At 53.2% G+C, this 18,942-nt stretch overlaps 1 protein-coding gene across 21 annotated transcripts in view; it reads left to right on the forward strand.

Moving 5' to 3' along the window:
• Positions 1–18,942, forward strand: part of NCOR2 (nuclear receptor corepressor 2) — a 207,854-nt gene that overhangs the window by 6,053 nt on the left and 182,859 nt on the right. For 19 of the 21 annotated variants that reach the window (XM_049866137.1, XM_049866140.1, XM_049866134.1 and 16 more), the window contains one exon: positions 18,768–18,814. The exons of the other annotated variants lie outside the window; for them this stretch is intronic. The gene's annotated coding sequence lies outside the window, so the exon portion shown is untranslated. The remainder of the gene's footprint in view (positions 1–18,767; positions 18,815–18,942) is intronic. 21 annotated transcript variants of the gene reach the window in all.

Genomic DNA, 18,942 nt, shown 5'->3' on the forward strand with positions numbered 1-18,942 from the left:
CCCACCTTGGGTTGGACTTGTGAAGATGACAGTGAGTGACTTGGGTGAAAGATGTCCCTATTGGAGGCTCCTTGGCTTTCTAGGGTCCTTGTTTGAAGGGAACGCCCTGGCTGTGGGGCAGGCCTGTTGGTCAGTGTCTCTGATGCCCTTATAGTTCCAGGGTGGAGTGTTATTTCTGTCTGTCCCTGTATCTGGGAACGCAGGTGCCTGGGGGCCTTGGAGTTGCATTAGCAACACTGCGGCTGTTTCTGCAGTGAGGGACCCCTAGGGCTCCATGTTTCAGCCCTGGTGGGTGCCCATGTTTTCAGGTTTTTGTCTGTGCTGGCCTTGGGGTATTTATATACAATGGGAAAGGAAGGCGGGGGGAGCGAGGGGGGAGCATGCTGGTGGGTTGTTGAAGGTGTAAACAGGAGACAGGGTGATCAGTGCCCTTGGTGTGTGGGTATGCACGTGTGCCTGTATGTGTGTGTGACTGCCTGTACGTGTGTGCATGCCTGTGCATATCCATATGTGTGTGGGTGTGTGGATGCAGGGTGTGTGTTTGTGTGTGTGGGTATACACCTGGGGCAGGCGGCTCCTCGGTGGCCGGTTTACTGGGGGCAGTGTGGCCGAGGCTCCCTGCTGTCTGCTTCCCGTCTCCTGGGATGAGCTTGGGTCTCTGTGACCTGTGTTTGTGAGCAGAACCAGAGGGAGCTGCAGGTTCTGGGTCACAGTGCTGTCTACTTCTCACTGGTTGTATGGCCCTGGACAAGTGACAGGTCCTCTGTGCAATGCCCCTCTCAGTTTACCCACTGGCAGAATGGGGTGATGGACGACGGTGGCAACCTCACAGGATGTGGCGGAGACAAAAGGAGCTAACAGCTGGACCCATGACCCCCCTCGTCCAGACAGACCTACTCCTGTCCCTGCGTTGGGACTCCTCCCTCCTGGCTGGCTGTGAGCTGGGTGGCCTGGGTTTGCAGCCTGCTTCTGCCACACTGGAGCTGTGTGACTGTAGGCAAGTGGCTTAACCTCTCTGAGCCTTGGTTTCCCCTCTGTGTAATGGGGATGATGCCTGTAGGGTTATTGTGAGGCTAAAATGCAATGATGTTTGTGAAGCACTTAGGACGGCATATGTCTCACGTGACCTTTAATACAAATTAATGATCATGAATATTTGTGGGTACTGAGCGCTCGGTGTGTGATTGGTGTGGGGTGGGGATGCTGCGGGCCAGGTAGGTTTGGAGGGGTGCCTGGGTGAGGGAGCCAGCTTTCCTTTGTCACCTAGGGGGCTTTCTGTGGGACATTCTAAGTCAAGTCCCAGAGACCGAGGCTGAGGGTATCTGCAACAGGCTCTGCCGCATGGTTGAGGGTGCCTCAGCATCCTCCGTTTGTCCTTACACCGAACTTGCCCTTGAGGTTCCTGCTACGAACCCTCTGGGAGCCTTGCTGAGGGCCGCAGTGGTGTCTCTGTGGCCATGGCAACCTGCGTGGCACCAGGTCCTGCTTGTTAGGCTAACTAGGCAAGCCTGCAGGCTGGGCCAGGCTTCTCAGCCAGGAGTCCTGGGGGCTCGAGCCAGGCCCAGGGCTGGACTTTCATGGGAATTATGTGTGAGGTGGCTCCTGGGTAACGTCTGCTTCCTGTGAAGTCAGGCACAGGGGCTCCGAGGGGGAATCTGGGGCCACTACCTCACCCGCGCCATACCAGCGCTGCCTTCCACCCTCCTAAGTGTTTTTGGCCATTGTCATTCTCTCCACGTTCACTGCCTGCTAGGCCACTGTCACTGCTTGCCTGGACTACTGTGGCAGCCTCCCTCTCTACCGGTCAACTGATGAGCTCCCCTGGTCAGCCACTGGGGGGGTCACCAGGGACCCCAAGGTGTATCTGCTGTTTGGTGAGTGAGGAGACCCCAACTACCTCATGGAATACCAGAGTGGCGGCCCCCTCTCCCTTCATCAGGCAGAGTCCTTGGTTTCCGCATCTGTGAAATGGGGCAGCTGTACTCCCTGCCTCGTACAGGTAGGGGTGGACTCAGTGCTTAGTGGACAGCTGCGACGGTGACGTTGTGTGGACTGGCTGCAGAGGTTGTACCGGTGTGCACACGTGTGCCGGGGGCATCGTAGGCCATCTGGTCCCTGGCGGAGGCATGGGCAGGGCTGTGGTGCTGCCACCTGCTGCGTCCCTGGGCTTTGGGAGGCGTGCAGGTGTGGAAGGGTGGAATTGATCGAGCAGTCCACGGGTGTCCTGGGCACGGGGGCAGGGCGACCCCTCCCCATCCTCGGTGTTTGGTCTCTGGGCAGGTGGGGTGGGGTGAGGAGAGGCCCTGGGCTGGCAGGGGGGATACAGGCGAGGTCCTTGAGCGCTTACACTGCACTGGACAAGGGGCCTCACCTGTGGTAGCTCACTGAAGCCTCATAGTAACCCCACATGGCCAGTGCTATTGTGCCTGCTGGTCCCGTTTACAGATAAGTAAACTGAGGCTTACAGTGGTGACGTCACCTGTTCAGGGTACAGCTTTGGAGCTCCCACCTTGGCAGGGCACTCAAGCTTGCCTCGTGTCTCCCTTTCCCTTGGACGGTGGGCCCTTGGGAGTGGGTGGGAACAGCCCTGGGGCCACTGTGTGTTCGGCCCTGGGGACTGGCCCACACTTGGAGGGGTCCTCCATGTGGGCTTTCAGACCGTGGCCAGCTTTGCCGTGCAGGAAGCTGAGCTGGCCCAGTCTGGCAGCTTCTCCTGGCAGCGGCGTGACTATAAATAGCCACTGCGGTGGTGGGCAGGAAGCTATGTTTGCGGCACCTGGGCTCTGGCTGCCACCTCGAGCTGTGGTGCTTCTGGGACGATGGCGCTTTTCCTGGCGGGAGCTCCAAGACAGCGTCTGTGTGCACCCCAGAGGCTGCGATGCAGGCTTGTTGTGTGACTTTCTGGCTCTCACTACCCTTCCTGTGCTCCCAAAGGCCAAGTTGGATGCTGAGCCTGGAGCCCCCGGCCATGTATCCTGGTCACCATGTGGGAGTTTTCTTTGGCCATAGAAGAGGCACGGTGGGCACAGTGGGCGGCATGGCATTGAAAAGGGGAAGGCAGGGCTGTGGCTTTAGCGTTGGAAGGGAAGTTAAGTTGGTGGCGACATGGAGGGAATTGGGGAGGGGGCTTCCCAGGAGAATTGGATCTGGTCCAGATGCCAGGGGGGAGATGGGGGAATATGAAGAGGTGGAGCTGCCCGGAGAATCCTGGATGGAGTGTGGGGAAGTTGCTGGGCACTGGAACCCCAACTTGAGCCTTGGCTCACTGTGTGGCTTCTGCACAGTCTCTCTGGGCCTTGACATCTTCATCAGTGTAATGGGTGACGTTCGTATCACATTGGCAAAGAATAACGATCGATGAGTTGTGAGTTGTTAGCCTGGGGGAGGAAGTCTCTAGTGATGGGCTGTAGGTCTCTGCCTGGATGTACGTGTTTATCCTAGCTGGGCTAAACACCTAGGGGACCTGTACTCACTGTGCAGGTGATGGAGCTGGCACGCCTGCTCACATCCTGTAGGAGAGGAGAGACTGAGTCACGGCGACTCCAAGCATCGGCTGTTGGAGTTCAGGGTCTGTGAGGTGGGCCTTATGAGCAGCTTCCTAGATACCAGAGGTTTTTGAACAGCGACTGACCCAAAGCTGTCCATGCTCTTGTCCCTGGAACCTGTGACTATGTCATGTTTTGTGGTAAAGGGGAATCCAGGCCTCAGGTGGAATTAAGGTTGCTAATCAGCTGATCTTAAAATAGGGAGGTTATCCTGGATTGAGGAGCCCTGGTGGTGCAGTGGTTAGTGATCAGTTGCTAACTGAAGCCTGTAGTTGCAGTATTGAAGGATTCTATGGGCAAAATGGAAACCCTGGTGGTGTAGTGGTTAAGAGCTATGGCTGCTAACCAAAAGGTAGGCAGTTTGAATCTACGAGGTGCTCCATGGAAACTCTGTGGGGCAGTTCTACTCTGTTCTGTGGGGTTGCTGTGAGTCGGAATCGACTTGATGGCAACGGGTTTGGTTTTTGGTTCATGGGCAAAATACTGAAAAATGCAGGGAGCATGAAAAGAAGATGGAAGGAATACACAGAGTCACTGTAGCAAAACCATTTCCAGAGGTAGCATAGGATCAAGAACTGATATTATTGAAGGAAGACGTTCAAGTTGCACTGAAGGTATTGGCAAAAAACAAGACTCTAGGAATTGACGGAGTTGAGATGTTTCAACAAACAGATGCAATGGTGGAAGCGCTCACTTGCTTATGCCAGGAAATACGGAAGACAGCTTCCTGGCCAACCGACTGGAAGAGATCCATATTTGTGCCCATTCCAAAGAAAGGTGATCCAACAGAATGTGGAAATTATCGAACAATATCATTAATATCACACGCAAGTAAAACTATGCAAAAGATAATTTAGACATGGCTGCAGCAGTACATAGACAAGGAGCTGCGAGAAATTCACACTGGATTCGGAAGAGGACATGGAAAGAGGGATTATCATTGCTGATGTCAGATGGATCCTGGCTGAAAGCAGAGAATACTAGAAAGATGTTTACCCATGTGTTATTGACTCTGCAAAGGTATTTGACTGTGTGGATCATAACAAATTATGGATAACATTGCAAAGAAATGGGAATTCCAGAACACTTAATTGTGGTCATGAGGAACCTGTACATAGACCAAGAGGCAGTCGTTCCAAGAGAACAAGGGGATACTGTGTGATTTAAAGTCAGGAAAGACATGTGTTATGGTTGAATCCTTTCACCATACCTATTCAATCTATATGCTGGGCAAATAATCCGAGAAGCTGGACTGACTGTATGAAGAAGAACAGGGCATCAGGATTGGAGGAAGACTCATAAACAACCTGCGTTATGCAGATGACACAGCCTTGCTTGCTGAAAGTGAAGAGGACTTGAAGCACTTACTGATGAAGATGAAAGACGGCAGTCTTCAGTATGGCTTACACTTCAACATAAAGAAAACAAAAGTCCTCACAACTGGACCAATAAGCAACTTTATGATAAATGGAGAAAATAGTGAAGTTGTCAAGGATTTCATTTTACTTGGATCCACAATCAATGCCCATAGAGGCAGCAGTCAGGAAATCAAATGATGCACGATGGGCAAAATTGCTGCAAAAGACCCCTTTGAAAGTGTTAAAAAGCAAAGATGTCACTTTAAGAGCTAAGGTGCGCCTGACCTAAGCCATGACATTTTTAATTGCCTTATATGCATGCGAAAACTGGACAGTGAATAAAGAAGACTGAAGAAGAATTGACATCTTTGGATTATGGTGTTGGCTAAGAATGTTGAATATACCATGGACTGCCTGAAGAATGAACAAATCTGTCTTGGAAGAAGTACAGCCAAAATGCTCCTTAGAATTGAGGATGACGAGACTTCGTCTTAAAAAAGGAGAAGGACATCATGCTTGATAAAGTAGAGGGTCAGTGAAAAAGAGGAAGACCCTCAACAAAATGGATTGACACAGTGGCTGCAACAGTGGGCTCACTTGTAGCAACGATTACGAGCATGGCACAGGACCAGGCAGTGTTTCATTTGGTTGTACGTAGCTGTGAGTCGGAACTGACTTGACGTCACCTAACAACAACAGTCAGCTGATTTTAAAATAGGGTATCCTGGATTGAGGAGCTCTGGTAGTGTGGTGGTTAAGTGATTGGCTGCTGAGTGAGAGGTTAGCAGCTTGAACCTACCAGTCACCCTACAGGAGAAAGATGTGGCAGGGTACTTCTATAAAACAGCATTAGAAAACCTATGGGGCAGTTCAACTTTGTCTTATAGGGTTGCTGTGGAATTGACGGCAATGGGTTTTTGGTTTGTTTGTCCTGGATTATTTGGGTGCACCCTGTGTAATCACAAGGCTGTATAAAGGGGAAGAGAGGCAGGAGGGCAGAGTCAGAGATTTGAGGAGGCTGCGATGCTGGCTTTGACAATGAAAGGTGGCCATGAGCCAAGGAATGCAGGCGGCCTCGAGAACCTGGAAAAGCCAAAGGAAACTGATTCTCCCCTGGACCCGCCAGAAGGAACCAGCCCTGCCAACACCTTGACTTACCCTGGTGAGACCCATATCAGCCTTCGGCCTCAAGTACTGTGAGATAATTTATGCCATTTGAAGCACCATGCACGTGGGGCTCTGTTTCAGCAGCACTGGGAACCCAGGACCAAGCCGTGCCTCCCCCGTGAGTCACCCGCCTAGAGCCACACTGGGTAGGTGTGTCATTTAGTTGGTGGTCGTGCCAGGTGACCTCGGGTATCATGTGACCTGCAGCTTCTTTGGCTTGACCTGGGGCTGTGGACGATGGACCTGCATGTTGAAAACGGGCAGGCTGGTGAAAAACGAAATGCGAACGGTGTCCAGAAGAAGATGGGACCATTTGAAGGGTTTGGAGGAGAGACAGGTGGTGTGAGGTAGGGATGTGTGCATCTTTGTGCTTTCTTCTTTCTGTTTTATTCTTGGAGACCTCGTGGGGTTCTTAACGCCAGTGGACAGTCAGAAATAAAGTATGTCCCAGCTTGTGCCCACCACGGCGGTCACCGCTGAGTCTGCCAGGCGGGGTGTCCCACGCCATGGCTCACTTCCAAAGGGGCAGGTGTTGTAGATTCTCAGGGCAGGTGGCAACGCCATCCTCTGCTTCCTTAATGGTTTACTGGAAAGAGAAAGAAAGTGGCTCACACCTCCTGCCCTGAAGGCCTCTGGGCATGTCTCCAGAAACCAAAGACTGCAATTAAGTGAAACAAGAACCTTAGGTGGGGGGAGGTTCTCCCGCCTGCCCCCCAGGACGCTTTCCAGGTGGGGTGGGTAAGGGCGAGGGGGTCTTGGCAGGTGTGCAGGAGACCAGACTCAGGGCTGCCAGCAGAGGCAGCTGCTGTTTATTAAACAGAAAATGACAGGTGACATCCAGGTCTCCTGTGCCCCCTCCCCGGAGGCCAGCATTTCTCAGTTGGGTGTGTTGTTCTGTCATCCACACTTTCCTGTATCCCTGCACGGCCCCGGGGCCCTGCCTCCTTGAGAAATCCCCCGGGGACTGAGTCTGTCTGTCCGCGCTGGCCTGCAGTTTGTTATCAGTTGAGCGTTGCGTCTGCCAAAAGTGGTCGGAATCGACCGTTGATTATATAATTCTACCTAGTAATTTCCTCCCCACGTTTAGAAAGGCTGCGGAGCCAGCACACGTTCTGCGGCCAGCATGGTCCCCCTCCCACTGCTGCCTCGAACCAGCTGTGTGTCGTCGGGCATGTCACTGGGACTCTGTCCTCAGTTTCCCTGGGTGTAAAACGTGCACATGGATAGTACCACCACCTCAGGCTGTTGTGAGGATGAAAAAGGAGCCATGCAAGGCCTTTAGGGGCCTGTCATTAGGTACAGTTGCATCTTTTAATTCTTACTGCAGTTTTGCGATCTGGGTGGGTACTGCCTTACCTTCCGGGTGGTGTTTCGTCATGGGCACATGTCACATGTGGTCAGTGTAGTAACAGCCTTACTGGGGACCTCCTCGCGAGGGTCTTCAGTGCTCACGGGATGTCGTGTCCTTTCTGTGAACACCCGGGAGTGGAATTGTGGGGTTTCAGCTTTTGCAGATGATGCTAGCAGGCACTCTGTTTGGGTGCACCGACTCTGAGTCGGGGACCTGGGTTTGAGTGTCGCTGTGCCCTGCAGTAGCCGTGTGACTTGGGGCGTGAAGCCCTGCCTGTCTGAGCCTTGTGACTTCATCTCCTTACAGGTTGTTGTGTGGCTGTGCACACAGCAGGTGCCCAGTGGATGCTCGAATGAGTGTGTACAGCAGGGTTTTTCAGCCTTGGCAGCATTGACAGTGGGACTGGATGATTCCCTGTTGAGAGGCTGTTCTGTGTGTTGTAGGGTGTTGAGCAGCATCCCTGGGCTGTATCCACGTGATGCCAGTAGCCCCTACCTGCTGAGCTGGAACAGCCAGAAACGTCTCTGGGCATGGCCAAGTGTAACCTGGGGGGAGGGGACTCAGTGGCTCCCCGGCCTCCTCAACAGCCCCCACAGCCCCTGCGGTACAGGATGGAGGACGGCTATCTGGAGCGCAGAGAGCCCACGAAGGGGTTTTCCCTGGAGCCTCCTGTTCACATTAGTTATTCAAATGGTTTCATTAAGAACCTACTGTGGAGTTGCTCCGTAAGGCTGCAAGAAGGTAGGTGCGAGGCCTCTTGGGCCTGGTGGGATGCTCTGCCCACTGCATCCAGGTTGGCATTGGGAAATGGTGGCGCCTCCCCCAAGGCCCCTTCCAGCCTCAGTTTCTCCCTCTGTGAAACACGGCAGTGGTGGCCTGAGGGTTGCTGGTAATCCGGTGAGGTGCTTTATAACCTTGGGCCAGCCGTTTCCTCTCTGGGCCTCACTTGCCACGTCTGGAGATTGGGTTTCATAAAAACACCTACTCTTGGGTTGCTGGGGGTTAAATGAGTTGCTTTGCCTGGGCACATGGCACACGGTGAGTTGTAGTGATGGGGTGTGGACAGCCTCTATGAAGGCCAGTGTGGACGCTTCTGTCACTGGTGTCACCGCAGCTGGCTGTGCTTGGGGTGCGTGGGCAGGTGCCTGGAGTACCCTCTTTACATCGGGTGGTCGGGTGGAGGTCTCGGTTGGCCAGGGCTGAGCTGCCGTCCTCCCCAGGCCTCTGAGGAGCTGGCTCTGTGGATATCCTTAAGGGGATTAAGTGGGTTCATGTGAAGAATATTGACTGTACCGTCAACTGCCAGAAGAAGGAACAAATCTGTCTTGGAAGAAGTACAGCCAGAATGTTCCTTAGAAGCGAGATGGCGAGACTCTGTCTTACGTATTTTGGACGTGTTATCAGTGGGGACCAGTCCCTGGAGAAGGACATCAAGCTTGGTAAAGTAGAAGGTCAGTGAAAAAGAGGAAGACCTTCAACAGATGAATTGACACAGTGGCTGCAACAATGGGCTCAAGCATAGCAGTGATTGTGAGGATGGCGCAGGAACGGGCACTGCTTTGTTTTGCTGTGCATAGGGTCGCCGGGAGTCGGAACAGACTTGATGGCATCTAACAACAACAGCAACATTTGATCCCGAATGTGAACTTGAGGAGCTGGCTTATCTCCTTGGAGATAAAAGCCCGGTGGGTAGTGAGCTACCTGGCCCAAGGCGGGGGGGCAGGATTGTTTCTCTGCCCCACCCCCCCGGCAGGGTCGCTGCTCTGGGGCTTTTCCCTCCTGCTTCCAGCCCCTGTGCTGCACTGGGCAAAGAGGCGGTGCTTGGGGTGAGCGCTTTCTGCCTGTCTCACAGTGGCAGTCACCTCCTGTATCCACTCACTCGATCCTGCCGGGAGCCTCATGAACTTGCAGCAGTGCTCACTTCCCAGCACCACACAGCGTCCAGACAGTCCCCGGCCGTCTTTGCAGCATGTGCTGAGAAAACCCGCCCTTAATACGGTCTTGGTCTGCCCAGCATTAACAGCAACAGTCAGACTCTGTGTAATCTGAAGAGAAATGAGAGGAAGGGCTGCTGGCACCCACTCACGGGTACGTTCAGAGTCGGGGGACACAAAGACGGAAGCATGTCCGTACTGGACATACATAAAAGAGGCATTAAGGAAAAGCCAGTGTTCAGATGTTCTGATCGGGACAGTCAGGTTCTTAGTGACCAGCTCGTCCTAGAACTGGGATGGGAGGGTGATGTTTCACCATGGGGACTGTTCCCTCCAGCTAAGTGACCAGTCACAGGACAACCAAAAACATCCCTGCACGTGTCCAAGACGTTCTGGGGGTTGGAACCACCATGGAGACCCAACTACCATGCCCTCGCTGAGTGACTCCCCTGCCTGGTGCTCCAGCCACACGCCTTCCCACCCCAGGGCCTTTGCACATGCTGTCACCTAGAACACTCTTCCCCTAGAGATCAGCAGGGCCATCTCCTTGCTGCTAGGCCTGAGCCCAGATGTCCCAGTGGGAGGCCCTCCCTGACCCCCCAGCCCCCACCATCCCAGTTATTGCTGAGCCGTCATAATGTGAAGTTGCTCCGTGGATTCCTTGACTCATTTCTTGTCTGCCTTCTCCCCGCTGGAATGTCAGTGCAGTGGAAGCAGAAGCCACGTCCGTCCTGGTCACCGTGGGGCCCCTGTGCCTGGAGCAGTGTTACATGTCGTAGGGCTCAGCCAGGGTCTGTTGATGACCCATGGGTTCCCTGCTGCAAGTCCAGCCCGGCCTAGCCCAGGTCTTCACTGCCTGACCTGGGAGAGGGAGAGGAGGCCCATCCTGGAACTGGTCGGACCAGCGAGCTGCCTGGGGGAGGCTTTGTGTTTGGATGGTGCCACTGAGGCTGCTGTTTCCTGCAGGGGTGGGGGGCTGGAGGCCCTTAGGCCGGGGTCGGGGTGGGGATCAGTGGCAACAGGCAGTGGCTCTCAACTGGGGGTGATTTTGCCCCGCAGTTTGGGAAATTTGGCAAGGTCTGGAGACACTTTTGGTTGCACAACTCGGTGGGGGGGCACTACTTCTAAACATCCTCCAAGCACAGGACACCCCCCACCGCCCAAACAGTCATCCAGCCCCAAATATCCCTCATGCTAAGGTGGAGAGAGCCTTAGGGTGGGGCAGGGTAGGAGAAACCCAGGCCCTGAGGAGGGCCTCAGCATCCCCAGGCTGCCTGTCCTTGCTGTCACCAGCCCTGGGCGGCGGCCTGTCAGCTCTCCTCCTCGTCTGGTGTTAGGGTTTGAATTGTGTCCGCCCTCAGAATATGTGTTGTAAATCCTAACCCTTCATGATGCAAACGGTTAAGTGCTCAGCCGCTAACCGAAAGGTCGGCAATTTGAACCCACCCAGTGCTCTGCGGGAGAAAGGCCTGGTCATCTCCTCCTATAAAGATTACAGCCTAGGAAACTCTGTGGAGCAGTTCTGTTCTGTCACATGAGTTGGAATAGACTGGAGGGTGCCTAACAACAGTACCTGTGGATGTGATCCTGTTTGGGAGTAGGATTTTCTTTGTTAGGTCAATGAGGCCATACCGCTGTAGGGTGTGTCTGAAACCCATAGCTTTTGAGATATAAAACTGGCAGATTAGGCACAGAAGCCAGCAAGCAGGAGTGGGGACAAGATAGATGCCACATGGAGATCTCCAAGGAACACTAGAGAAGCCGAGAGAAGGATTTTCCTCGGGTGGACAGAGAGAGCCTTCCCTGGAACCTAGCCTTGTAAAGTGTGAGAAAGTAAATTTCTGTCCTTAAAAACCACCCACTTGTGGAGTTTCTGTTACAGCAGCACTAGGCCACTAAGACACCCGCTCATGTGTCCTGCGCCTTCCGGGCCCCCCGAACCTCACTGCCACAACCTCTGTCCTTCCCCCAGGGCCCAGAGAGGATTAGGGGCTGTGAGAGCTGCAGATGTCGGAGGTAGAATCTCCTCCAGTGTCCTTGTTTACATATGGAGAGGCCAAGGCCCAGAGAGGGTGAGCAATTTGCCCAGGGTCACACAGCATAGTGGGGGAGTGGGAGCAGGCTGAAGCGGCCCAGCTGGACAGGAGGTCAGATGCCGACCTGCCCCAGCTCTGGGGCTTCCACGGTCCCCTTCCCGCCTGTGGGCCCCTCCCACCTACCAGATTCTACAGTGTCCTGATGATGGTGATCATGTATGTGTCGTGTGTGTTTTTTTATATACGATTTATCATGTTGTATCTTTTCATTATTTATAACATACTTATTTTAAAAATAAGTGATTGGGGTATACACACAATGGAGTATCATCGGCCATAAAGATGAAGTCGTGATACAGGCTACAGTTTGGGTGAACCTTGAGAACACGACGCACAGTGGAAAAAGCCAGCCACAGAAGGCCGCGTGTTGTGTGATTCCGTTTCTGTGGTGTGTCCAGCTTGGACAAATCCATGGCCAAGGTAGACTGGTGGCTGCCAGAGGCTCTCCAGGGCAGGCGGGGGCCGGCGTCAGCAGCACCGTGTGGCGGTTGCAGCGGATATTGTTTGTGAACCCCACTCAGCCCTGGGGTCTCCTCTCTGCCTCATTGCCCCCATCTTGGAAATGGGGAGGGCAGGAGCAACTCGTGCACAGGGTGGTTGTGAGAATTAAGTGAGCTGATGAGCAAAAGGGGTTTAGGATTATGCCTGGCAGGGCGAAGGTCCTCAGGCAGGTGAGCCCCGGGCCCCGTGGCCTGTCTGTGCGGTGGGGGGATGCGGGGGGGCACACAGGTGGTGGGCAGATGGCAGCTCCCTGTACCCGTCTGGCCCCTCCCAGCCTGGCCTGCGCTCCCGGCCCCTCCGCGCCTCGGGCCTGGCGGGGAGCCAGACTCGCGGATGCAGACTCCGCTCAGCTGAGCCCCAGTGCCCTCCCTTCCTCCTCCAGAAGCTGGTCAATACCCGCTCCTTCCTGGCCTCTAATTGCTTATGGCGGCTGCTGTCGCCACAGATGGCCCCCCACCCCGGAGCAAGGACAGGGGCCAGGAGGTTTCTGACAAGCATATTCTGGGCCAAATTGGGGGCATAGGAAGTGAAGGACGGCGTGGCTGTGAGGACATCGGGGCCATGTGTGTGGGCACTGGGGCTGGACACCTGGGCTCCAACACCCTGCCTGTGCAGGCTTTGCTGATCCTGTTTGGGCCTCAGTTTCCCCATCTGTGAAATGGGGCCAGGATGGCACCTACTTGGCCAAGCTGGGAAGATGGCACAGGACTATTATTGCTGTGATGGAGACTCTTGCTTCGTTGGGTGGGTTTCTGTCTGTCAGCGTTCTTGAATCAGGCGAAGGAGCCCAAAGAGATGGACCTGGGTGCTAGGAGGGGTGCGGGCATGGCAGGGAGGAGCCTGGGGATCCAGTCACCCTTGGAGGGGCCCCAGATGTCCCCTGGCCCCATGTAGCCTAGCCCAGAGCAGGTGAGAAGGTGGGCTTGTTGGAGCCTCAGTGCTGACTGAGACAGCAGGATACGGGTGGGGTGGAGTCTGGCAATGATGCCTGCATGGCCTGACCTCTGCCTGCCTGCCTGCAACCTTGGCCCCCTCGGTGACTTGGCTCATGGGGTCCCAGTGCTTCCAGCTGTCCAAAGGGGCCAGGGGCCCAGGCCTGGACAGGCTCAGCCAAGGTGGGGAGGGGCCTGCAGGGACTTCTGTTGGGCTGCAAGCCGTTAAAACAAGGGTTTTAGAATAAGGTTGGTAAGCATGGGGAAACTGGGGCGGTTTGTATCAACGTGGGCTGTTGGGTCACATGCTCCTTGTTCCTGCTGGCATTGTAGCTGGTCCTGAGTAGGATTGTTTTCCTGGGTGGGCACGTCCCCCCGAATGGGTCCATGCTCCCCTTTGGTGGGCCGTGGGTCCCACTTAGATGGGCCGTGTGCCCCTAAGATGGGCCACGTCCCTCCAGGTGGGTCACGTGTGCCCCTGAAGTATGGCATGTCCCCCCCCCGATGGGCCACATGTCCCCTGATAGGTCTGGACCCCCTCCGCTGGCCTGCAGCCCCCTCCCTTACTGCCTTACACCAGGCCCTGTGTGCTTCCTCAGAGTCCCATTGGCCTCAACTTGGCCGCTGTGCCGGCTGTGGGGCGGGAGAGGCTCCTTCCCCACGTCACCTTCCAGCCATGGCTGCGGCTGCCTCCTGGGCAGGGAATTGGAGACCTCATGAACCCTCGGTGATTGCCTCTTCTGCAGCTTCAGGAGAGTGGCTGCGGAGCCCTCTCAGCTGTCACTAGAGAGGAAAACAAAACGTCCCTGCGGCTTCTAAATGGAAGGGCCTGGAGTCTACCCGCCCGCCTCCCGTTCCGGCTGTCTGGGCTGTTAGCTGTCACGGTGAGGGGACCAGAGAGGGGACAGTAACACTTGCCCCAGGGACCAGAGGGGCTCCTGTTCACCCCCTGCCTTCCCCAAGCCTCGGGGCCCTGGGCCTGCCCCACTCTTGGGCACCTGGATCCAGATGTGCCGGAAGCTCCAAACTCCAGCCTTTGGGGTGGCTCCTGGAGGTCATGCCTCCCGTGGGGCCCTTTAGTTCTGAGGGAAGGAAGAGACTCATTGTCCTGCACAGGAAGAGGCTGAGGCTGGGGAGGAGGCCCTTTCCCTCTGGCTCTGCTTATTGAGGTCTGCTGCCTCCAGGGAGCCCTCAGGGATTAATTGGAAGTTTCCCACTGGCCCTACTTGACACTGTCCTCCTGGTTATTTGTTAGGTCAGCAAGGCACCATGCCTCTCCTGTGGCCTTACCCTGGCAGCATAGCCCAACTGCTTTCTTCCTGAGATCTCTCCGCCCCAGCTCTTTATGCTCCAGCCCTGCTGGCCACCGAGCTGGCCCCCGCCTCTGGGCCTCTGCTCTTGCTGGACCTTCCACCCAGAATGCTCTTCCCCGATGTCTGCATGGCCAGCTGCCTCCTGACCTTTAGCCTTGGCTCCAGTGGGTCTTCCCTAGGGGAGACCCCTGATGCTCTGTGCCCTGACTGTTCTTCTCCCAGTCACGTGTCAGCTGGTTTTGCCTGAGCTGCTTATAGGACATGATGCAGGGGGGCTGGCCTCGGAGACTTCTGGGAGCTGGGCCGGGCAGCCGTGGAGCTGTGCCCGGGCCCTCCCTTTCTGTAGCCCTCCCGCAGGGGCTGTCTCTGGAGCTGCCGCAGATGGTACAACCGAGTGCCAAGCCCAGGGCATCTTAGTGGATAAAAACCAAAAAACCTAAAACAACTTAAAAGGGCAGGAAAGAAGTGACGCATTTGTTCCTAGTGAGCTGCCTGCAGCTGCCCCTCCAGAGGCTCTGTGGGGTCTGCGAATGCCTGCCATGGGGCTGGCGTGTAAGAGGGCAGGGCTCTGGAGCTTAGCTACCAGTCCAGAGAGGATGATAGCAGTGCCCAGGAGTTACTGAGCGCTTGCTGCTCCCGTACGCTGGCTCCACAAGCACTTCACGTCCTTAGAATCCCGGTGAGGTTAGTATTGTTACCTTTGTTCCCATTTTAGAGATGTGGAAACTGAGGCTCCGAGAGGTGAAACTGCTATTTGCAGGTTGCACAGCTAGAAAGAGGTGGAGCCTAGATTTGAATCCAGGGAGCCTGGCTTCAGACACTTAGTACTTTACACACTCCCTGCCCCCCCCCCCCGCCCCCAGTCTGTGAGAGCAGGTATCCCCCATTCCTCTAGTCTCTGATCCCTGGGGTCTGGCACCAGATGCGGGGGCGGGGGGGCTCCTCTAAGGTCTGCTTGAGGCTGAGATGTTAGCAAGTGGCCTGACCTTGGAGACAACTTTGGGCGAGTTGGGCCCATTTTCGAGATAGGAAAACAGCTCAGAGAGGTCTAGAGGTTTGCCCACGATCACAGTGGTCAGTGGAGGAGCTGGGACCATAGCTGGGACTTTCTATTTTGTCCAGTGCTCTGCCCACTGTACCGTTTTTACTTGTTCTTTGTGATGCCAAAGGTAACACAGTGAAGATGCGTATGTAGATGCGTGTGCAGATTAGTGAACAATTGTAAAGGGGCACCATGTGGCCACAAAACTTCTTCCCAGAGGTGATCACCACCCTAGCTTTTGTGGGAGTCATGCTCTTTCTGTTACAGGTTGACCACGTCGTAAACCTCACTACACTTGGAAGTTGTTTTACCTTTTCTGGAATCACATAAATGGATCATAGACGGTATAGTCTTTTAGTCGTTTTTTTTGACTCAGCATAGTGAGTCTGAGATTCTTCCATGTGGTTCCATGCACAGTCGTTTGTTCCTTTTTATTGGGGAGCAGTATTCCATGGTATGAACGCACTGCTGTTTATCTGTTCCCCTGTCCATGGGCATTTGGGTTGTTTCTGCTCTTTGGTGTCATGGATAGTGCTGCTGTGAACGTTTACACGTACGAGTCTGTGTGGACGTAGGTTCTCATTTCTCTGGGGTATGTATCTGGGAGTGGGGTTGCTGGGTTATATATGTAGTAAATGTAGTTTTGACTTCAGAAGAAATTGCCAAACTGGTTTCCAGTTGCTCCATCATATTCCCGCTGGCAATGTATGAGAGTTCCAGTTGCTCCGTATTCTCGTCAGTACTTGATGTTGTCAGTGTTTTTAATTTTAGCCATTCTCCGGGGCCTGTAGTAGTATCTCATGGTTTTAATTTGCACTTTCCAGATGGCTAATTATGTTGAGCATCTTTTCCTGTGCTTATCGGCCATTTGCATATCCTCTTTTCTGAAGGTCTATCCAGGTTTTTGCCTGTTTTCTTATTGTTTGATTAGATTTTCTTGTTTGTGGGTGTCCATTATGTGATTTTGAGTCCCTGAGTGGTGCAGATGGTGAATGTGCTCAGCTGGTAACTGAAAGGTTGGACGTTCGAGTTTGCTGAGAGGCACCTTGGAAGAAGAACCTGGCGATCTATTTCTGAAAAGTCATCCATTGAAAATCTTAGAGAGCACAGTTCTGCTCAGCACACGGGGTCACCACGAGTCGGCATTGACTCGGTGGCAACAGGTTTATTTATTTATTTATTAATAATTTTTATTGTGCTTTAAGTGAAAGTTTACAAATAAGTCAGCCTCTCACATAAAAACTTATATATTCCTTGCTACATATTCCCAGTTACTCTCCCCCCTGCCCCCCACCATGAGACAGCCTGGTCCCTCCTTCCACTGTCTTCTTTTTGTGTCCATTTTGCCAACTTCAAAGCCCCTCTACCCTCCCATCTCCCTTCCAGGCAGGAGATGCCAACATAGTCTCAAGAGTCCGCCTGATCCAAGTAGGTCATGCCTCACCAGCATCCCTCTCCAACCCGTTGTCCAGTCCAATCCATGCCTGACGAGTTGCCTTTGGGAATGGTTCCTGTCGTGGGCCAACAGAAGGTCTGAGGGCCGTGACCACCGGGGTCCTTCTAGTCTCAGTCAGACCACCAAGTCTGGTCCTTTTATGAGAATTTGGGGTCTGCTTCGCACTGCTCTCCTGTTCCCTCAGGGGTCCTCTGTTGTGTTCCCTGTCAGGGCAGTCATCAGTTGTGGCCGGGCACCATCAAGTTCTTCTGGTCTTGGGATGATGTAGTCTCTGGTTCATGTAGCCCTTTTTGTCTCTTGGGCTCGTTATTACCTTGTGTCCTTGGTGTTCTTCATTCTCCTTTGATCCAGGTGGGTTGAGACTCATTGATGTATCTTAGATGGCCGCTTGCTAGCGTTTAAGACCCCAGACACCACTCTTGGATGCAGAATGTTTTCTTAATAGATTTTATTATGCCAATTGACTTAGATGTCCCCTGAAACCATGGTCCCCAAGCCGCTGTGCCTGCTTCGCTGACCTTCGAAGCATTCAGTTTATTCAGGAAACGGCTTTGCTTTGGTTTAGTCCAGTTACGCTGACCTCCACTGTGTTGAGTGTTGTCCTTCCCTTCACATAAAGTAGTTCTTATCTACTATCTGTTTAGTAAATACCCCTCTCACACCCTCCCTCCCTCCCCCCTCTTGTAACCACAAGAGAGTGTGTTCTTCTCAGTTTAACTGTTTTTAAGATCTTGTAATAGTGGTCTTATACAATATTTGTCCTTTTGCAACTGACTAATTTCACTCAGCATAATGCCTTCCAGGTTCCTCCATGTTATGAAATGTTTCATAGATTCAACACTGTTCTTTATCGATGTGTAGTATTCCTTTGTGGAAATATACCATAATTTATTTATCCATTCATCCATTGACGGGCACCTTGCTTGCTTCTGTCTTTTTGCTGCTGTAAACAGTGCTGCAGTAAATATGGGTGTGCGTATATCTGTTTGTCTAAAGGCTCTTATTTCTCTAGGATATATTCCGAGGAGTGGGATTGCTGGGTCCTATGGTAGTTCTATTTCTAGCTTTTTAAAAAAAAAACTGCCAAATCAATTTCCAAAGTGGTTGTACCATTTTACATTCCCACCAGCAGTGTGTAAGTGTTCCAATCTCTCCACAGCCTCTCCAACATTTATTATTTTGTGTTTTTTGGATTAACGCCAGCCTTGTTGGAGTGAGATGGAATCTCATTGTAGTTTTGATTTGCATTTCTCTAATGGGTAATGATCGAGAGCATTTCCTCACATATCTGTTAGCTGCCTGAATGTCTTCTTCAGTGAAGTGCCTGTTCATATCCATTGCCCATTTTTTAATTGGGTTGTTTGTCTTTTTGTGGTTGAGTTTTAGCAGAGCCATGTAGATTTTAGAGATCAGGCGCTGGTCGGCGATGTCATAGCTGAAAATTTTTTCCCAGTCTGTAGGTGGTCTTTTTACTCTTCTGGTGAAGTCTTTAGGTGAGCATAGGTGTTTGATTTTTTAGGAGCTCCCAGTCATCTGGTTTCTCTTCGGTATTTTTAGTAATGTTTTATATTCTGTTTGTGCTTTGTATTAGGGAACGAGTTTATTTTTGAAATATGTTTTAGATACTAGTTTTCATTACATGCTTCTTAACCTTGTGCGGTGACAGTTAGACTTTCTAGATTGAGAATAGCAGATCCGCTTCCTCAGGTGTCAGCTCACTTGCTTATTTACAGGGTCCTCTGGGCAGTTATTGGGGGAATGTCATAGTGACCTTGAGATAGGGGACCCAGACCCTTGGCTGGGGTGTGGGCTGCCTTAAAAGGAAATACCCCCTGGTTTGGAATCCCAGCTTTACCACTGTCCCTGTTGGACCTTGGGTTTGAGACTTGGGCTTTCTGAGCCTTGGTTTCCCTCTCTGTCAAGTATCGCAGTGTAATTGTGGGTCATAGTGGAGAATAACTTACCTAACATGTGCAGTGTGCTGGGCGCTGTCACCCAGTCGACCTGGTCAGGCCAGGCCCCTGTGCAGAAGCCGCAGTAGTTCATGACGAGATGCATGTTTTCTCCTGCAGGTCTCCGGGAGTCTCTGAGGACACGACATTGCTGCCCACGGTTTCTGGTAGGTTCACATCTGTCGCCATGTCGCTGGCCCCTGGGGATCACATGCCCAGGCCTTTTCGTGGGAGGGGGACCGGAAGTTTCTGGGGAGCCAGGTCCCACCTGGCAGATGCTGTGGGTGCTCAGGAA

Source organism: Elephas maximus, chromosome 22 (genome assembly GCF_024166365.1).
Source record: "Elephas maximus indicus isolate mEleMax1 chromosome 22, mEleMax1 primary haplotype, whole genome shotgun sequence".
NCBI lineage: Eukaryota > Metazoa > Chordata > Mammalia > Proboscidea > Elephantidae > Elephas > Elephas maximus.